This window comes from Lolium perenne, chromosome 3 (assembly GCF_019359855.2).
Source record: "Lolium perenne isolate Kyuss_39 chromosome 3, Kyuss_2.0, whole genome shotgun sequence".
Taxonomy (NCBI): Eukaryota; Viridiplantae; Streptophyta; class Magnoliopsida; order Poales; family Poaceae; genus Lolium; species Lolium perenne.
Window position 1 is genome coordinate 334,284,869 of NC_067246.2, and position 7,071 is coordinate 334,291,939.

The window sequence follows — 7,071 nt, forward strand, 5'->3', positions numbered from 1 at the left end:
CCGTCAGTCCATTTGAGTCTAGGGTAGCCAGGGCACACACATTTTTTTGGCACCATCAACGACAAGTAATGGCGATTACCATCCCGTCGAGACCTGCCACCGACGATTAACGGTTTCAGCGCAAGGCATGCCGACTCCCGCGTGTGGCCGCTCAATTGGCGGGCTTGGCTGCCGATTCACCCACGTGGGAAACTTGGCGCTCACGCCCAACGTTTCCCACCCTTTGGCAACGTTATAAATGGGCGGTGGCGCCCAACAATGAGGGCAAAACCCTAGCATCCATGGCCAAGCCCCACCGCACCTGGACCTACCAGTCTGAGATGGCGCGCACCCTCTTTCCGGATGACCTGGACTCCACCGACATTGTTGCGATGGCGGCGTACGAGGCGGAAGAAACTACCGCCTACGCCCGATAGGCTAGCTGTACGGGTCGCACGTCAAGGGGATGGGGGTAGGTGTAGGCCACAGCCCAGGCTGACGTCGCCGATGATAGAAAGCGGATCTTCGCTGAGTCACTGCTCTGCGAGGAGGCGTATGTTGCCGCCGTCGAGGAGAGGGAGCGGGTCTTCGTGAAGTCGCTGCTCTGCGAGCGATCTAGGCTGCTGCCGCGAGGAGAGGGAGTGGGTCTTAGTGGAGTCACTGCTTTAGCAAGGAGAGGTGGTGGGTCTGCGCATATTCGCTTCTCTACGATACGGCTACGTTCGGCCCGGACATGGCTGACGCGATCATTCGAAGGGCGGAGGCCGAGGCAGGCCTAGCGGAAGTGGAGGCCAAGCTCGCCGATGCACGGCTGCAGTTGTGGTAGTCGCAAGAGGCCTTGCGCCTCGTCTTGGTAGGGGTGCAGCCACCCGCGCCCATGGACGCCACCAACGTCGATCTTGACGCTGTCAGCGATGACGTCTGCACTACCTCGACCTTGATCTCGACAATTTCGGCGACGGAGAGGCCATGGACGTGACCAACAAGCAACGGCAGCTGCTCGCCTCGTTCGAGGCCATCGCGGCGACGATGCAGGTCCGCTACAACCGCATAGCAGTTATGTGGTGCCTACCTACATAGCCGTCACGTGGTGGTTTTTTTTGGCTGAGCCTCTTATTAAACTTCCTCGGAATTAATCCACCAACCAAGAGACATCGCAGATGCTCACGCCACCGCTGCGCCTTGTTTTGGCGGAGGACGAGCGCCGCCACGCAGGGTAGACAAGCATCGCATGGCAGGGTGGAGGCGGCTGCATCCTGAAGATGTTGAGTACGAGAATAATTATTAGGCAGAGAAAAAGGCGGAGCATGTGGCGGCGAAGGCCTTCTCCGACAAGTTGTGCCGGTGGTGGTTTTTCTGATCGCGTCTCTTATTAAACTTCCTCGAAAACCACCAACCACGAAACAATGGAGATGCTCGCGCCACGACTGCGCCTTGTTTCAGTGCAGGGTGAGCGCCGCCACGCAAGGGCGGTGCAGCAGCAGCTGGCCGCGGAGACGGACAAGCATCGCATGGCAGGGTGGAGACGGCAGCATCTCGAAGACGTTGAGTACGAGAATAATTATTAGGCAAAGAAGAAGGCGGAGCATTTGGCGGCGAAGGCCTCCTCCGACAAGCAGTACTGGCTCAAGGAGCCGGGACTACCGACCATCCCGACGACAGCGACCGCTGGCTTGACACCATCCTGACAGACGAGGAAGACACCGACATCGACTCAGAGTTAGTGTTTGCCATGCCCTAAAATGCAGCTTCTGAAAAAGCATTAAAATTTTATTTTAATTTTTTAGACATCTGGATTGTCAATAACCGCCTAAGCAAAACGCAGATAACACATCGTAAATTTCAGTTTGCAATGTTTGTTGAAGTTAATCTAATACTCCGTACAATCAAGCAAACGAGGCACACATGCATTGCATATTTGGATCAGATGTGATCAGTCCTACATGATGGTCCATCGATCAACAGAAATCCTAGACCACCGGTCCATGTCCATTCGACAGTCAAGGCAAACGGCCAATTCAAGATTCTCCGTCCATGCATGGGCCCATGTAACGTAGCTCTTAATACCCGTTCATCATTACATCAATTTCTGCAGGCACGTATCTGACACATAAGTGCTTGTGGCACAGATCTTGGTAGTATGTTTGGTGGTACAGATTTCAGGACTAGCTACACTCGGGAGCCAAAACGCTGCCCCCGATTTATTTGTATGTCTTACTTACAAGTTTGCTAGTTGTCTAGTTATGCAATATTGTGTAGTGTGAGTTCACTATGTAACATGGCGGATACCAACTATACAATAACCCTTAGATCATCGATATGTAGTTACCTAGTTATAACAAGCATCCGTTTACATCTTATCGTAGATCTCTACCCCGATAATCTATCCTAGCATCACACCCATGCTATTTGATTCTTATTCGAGTTACACAACTCACTTTCTCAATTCCATCCAAGTTGTCCCATCCTATTCGACACTTATCCACCCATTCATTCTTATTTGTATTTCATTTGCTTTTGGTGATTATTGTTTTGGTATTTATTTGGTTGCTATTTGCTACCGTTACGATGAGTAGGGAGTGGCGAGGTTGGACGTGGACATAATCAGGTTATTGAGAAAGACGAAGGATTCATCAACGAAGGCATGCCCTCTCATCATATTTATCCCAGTTTTACAAATTGCATGCTATTTTATGTTTTACAAATATATATGCTATTTTATTCCAGTAGCTAGCGTGTCGATTGACACACCAACCTTGATTCGCTTGTCGCCTTTTTCTTGATACCCTGAGTAGAGATTATATAATAATCCTGATAGAGTAGAGATGCTTAGCACGCTAAATAATCATTAGGATACTTCCTATTGCCTCTTTGGAGGAATTGATCGACCTTCGGGCCAAACATACCCTTTTGAAAGTTGTTGAGCTCGTTGAGCTAGGCTGGTTAGCCGTTGTGCTTCATCTACTCTCTCTCTTCTACTCTGGGTGAAATTTACCATCTAAACATGGCGCGAGCGACAGCTGAATCAAATGTTGAAGGAGCGATTGGCTGCCCTTCACAAGTTGGAGGGAGCAATCCGTCGTTCGTGCCGCTTAAGGGTTCTAATAAGTCTTGGATTCGAAGATTGTGACAACCGTACAACCACATGCTATATGGGCACTGGCCTGGTTAGGTAAGTTAGTCAGCCTTAGGTGTTGATGTCGCCGTACCGCAGATGAGGTGGCTGCCTACGGGAGAACCTTCGGCACAGATGGGGGGACCGGTTTGGGGACGTACTCCCAGTACCGTGCGCCAGACCCGGTGGGCATGTCACATCTTTGGGGGATCTAGCTAAAAGACCTTGTCACGATCCCTCTGTCGGTACACCAATTGGTGTGTATTAAATCAGCGACGGCTGGTGGGCAACAAGACGGGGTTGTGTCGTGTGGGCAAAGTGTACAACCTCTGCAGAGTTAAAACTATTCGAATAGCCGTGTCCACGGTCATGGACGACACATGAATCCTTCTTGACATACAGGAACCTGTTTTGCTATTTCCCTCTTTGCCTCTCTCTCTCCCCCCTGTCATCTTTCCCCTGGAATCCGAATCCTATGAGATACGTGAGTTGTCAAGGACAACCACATTGATGAGAAATATTACACTCATTATAAAAGATGTTTTCATCTAAAACTGCTTTTATCAAATGTATTGCAAATAAAATTGGCTTTTATGCAAAAGAACCTACAGCCTTCCTTTGAAGCCTCATGTAGATATATTAGGTCTTGCATCGAGAGGGTGTGTTGAGTACTCTATGTACTCATGGCAATACTTTTGTTGATATTCAGAGTACTACCAAGACAAGGAAGACTACGACAACTACGACGACATTGAAGAGTGAGGCCTCGTGGACTACATCAACTGCCTGTGGCTGAGATGGAGTCACTTCGCGTTTTATTTATCCGCTGTGCTTTCTGATTGTAATGAATGTCACACTATGTGGCTATTCAAACTTTGTATTTAATCTTTTGTACGTCTGTAATGATATACATTCCGCTGTGTCGTCAACATTGATCTTGGGATTGACGAGTAATACAGGATTTATTTGTCGTCTCATATATCCATGTTAAGTTATGAGATGTTTGTTACATTGCATGGTAGACCATATAATGCTCTGGCTAGTTCGTGTGTGGTAGTAGTATTTTATTATTTGTATTGCCCCTTTGTATTGCGGTGTACATATATGGTTCACTAAGGTGGTGCAATTCATGGTATTAGCATTAGCTTTCACATGTTGTTTTATGATGTACGTTTTATCCGAGCCTTTGTCTTGCTTATATGTTTGTGATAGCATGTTAGAGAATCTTCGCTATTGTTTATATCACTAGTATGTATGATAGGTATTGGTTGATTATAGCATACTAGTATGGTATGATTTATTTGTATGTCTTACTTACAAGTTTGCTAGTTGTCTAGTTATGCAATATTGTGTAGTGTGGGTTCACTATGTAACATGGCGGATACCAACTATACAATAACCCTTAGATCATCGATATGTAGTTACCTAGTTATAACAAGCATCCGTTTACATCTTATCGTAGATCTCTACCCCGATAATCTATCCTAGCATCACACCCATGCTATTTGATTCTTATTCGAGTTACACAACTCACTTTCTCAATTCCATCCAAGTTGTCCCATCCTATTCGACCCAGAGGGTAATAGGGTGCAACACAATTCTGGAATGATGCCTGCCATGTGTTCGACACAATGGCCGCATGAGAAAATTATTTGAATTTCAAAATTCTTTTTGGTGGAACTCAAACATATAATTAATGTGCTAGAATGGTGGTGGTGGTATTCAATTTGGAGAAGATTTGCAAAGTTTCAAAAATGTGGTCATCTTCACTTTACTCTCATATAGCATTTTGTCCTAATTACCATGGTCAACCTAGTCAACTTCAGCACTAATGGTCAACAGCAAAGTTGTTCATCTTCATAAGGTCTTGGATGAGGTGGCAAGAGTTGACCAAATTTGGTTTAGGAATCAAAAGATCCAGGGGTGCAAAGTGGTGAAGAAATTAAAAAGTGGCCATATGACCATTATCATATGTTAGTTGAATTTGAGATTTTCTTTGATTTGATTATGGTTTTTTGATGCATTTGGGTTTGTTTTTGATATACAAGTGTTTTACAAACAAGAGATCAAGCAATGGTGGCCTTTGGTGATGATTTGACAAATTGGTCTCATGTGTATGTGAGGGTATTTGGCCATTTTTGGTATTTCTTTTATTTCTCTCAAATTGAGATGATATGATCATGGGTTAGGGTTTAAGAGCAAGTGATCATACTAAGACCACAAATAGGCACTCATCATGGCAATTGCACAATAGAAATGCACACTATGCATAAAACTATATGGAACACTATATGCATATAAAAAGTTTTTGTTTGTTGTGAAATTTGGGTAATTGACTTCCCTCTCTTTATTTATTATTGTTGAAACTTGGGATGTTACAAACCCTTCCCCCTTACAAAAGATCTCGTCCTGAGATCTTAAAGAAAACTAGGTACTAAAGAGATTTGGGTACTCAGTCTTCATGAAGTCTTCTCTCTCCCAAGTGGCTTCTTCTTCGGTGTGATTACTCCATTGGATCTTCAGAAACTTGATACTTCGTGTGCGTGTGGTTCTGAAAGCTTCTTCCAAGATGCGAATAGGTACTTCGCGATATGTCAAATCTGAGTTGATATCCACAGCTCGATGATTGATGTTCTTGAAAACCTCGGTCTTCTCAGGTACCTCTAAGCACTTCCGGAGTAACGAGATGTGAAACACATTGATACGTCCATTTTGCATCACTATTTTATATCATAATTTGCTGTTATTCATTGATATATTTCATATTTGGAGATGATACTTATGTTATTTCATCTATTTTGCATGTTTCATGATTATTGGAGGATCGCGCACCGGAGCCAGGATTCTGCTGGAAAAAGCGTCGTCAGAAGGCAATATTTCGGAAGATCAACAATTGACAGAAATTATATGAAAAATCCTATTTTTCCAGAAGACGAAGGGAGCCAAAAGGGGGAGCCGAGGAGGGCCGCCATGGGACCCCCTCACAGGCCGGCGCGGGCCCTACCCTGGCCGCGCCGCCATGTGGGGAGGGGGCCCACAGCCCCCTCTGGCCCCCTCTCCTTCGCGTACTTCTTCGCCCCGAAAACCTAAGCTGCGGAGGATAGTCGGGAAGAGACACAGCCGCCTCTGCGGGGCGGAAAACACCAGAGAGAAAAGAGCTCTCCGGCAGGCTGGAATCTACCGGGGAAATTCCCTCCCGGAGGGGGAAACCGACGCCATCGTCACCGACATCGAGCTGGACATCATCTCCATCACCATCATCTCCATCATCATCACCGCCGTCTCCACCGCTGCACATCGTCACCGCTGTAACAATTTGGGTTGGATCTTGATTTTTTGATAGGGGAAACTCTCCCGGTATTGATTTCTACTTGTCATTGATGCTATTGAGTGAAACCATTGAACCAAGGTTTATGTTCAGATTGTTATTCATCATCATATCACCTCTGATCATGTTCCATATGATGTCTCGTGAGTTGTTCGTTTAGTTCTTGAGGACATGGGTGAAGTCTAAATGTTAGTAGTGAATTATGGTTGAGTAATATTCAATGTTATGATATTTAAGTTGTGGTGTTATTCTTCTAGTGGTGTCATGTGAACGTCGACTACATGATACTTCACCTTTATGGGCCTAGGGGAATACATCTTGTATTCGTTTGCCAATTGCGGGGTTGCCGGAGTGACAGAAACCTAAACCCCCGTTGGTATATCGATGCAGGAGGGATAGCAGGATCTCAAAGTTTAAGGCTGTGGTTAGATTTATCTTAATTACTTTCTTGTAGTTGCGGATGCTTGCAAGGGGTATAATCACAAGTATGTATTAGTCCTAGGAAGGGCGGTGCATTAGCATAGGTTCACCCACACAACACTTATCAAAACAATGAAGATTAATCAGCTATATGAAGCGAAAGCACTAGACTAAATTCCCGTGTGTCCTCAAGAACGTTTGGTCATTATAAGTAAACAAACTGGCTTGT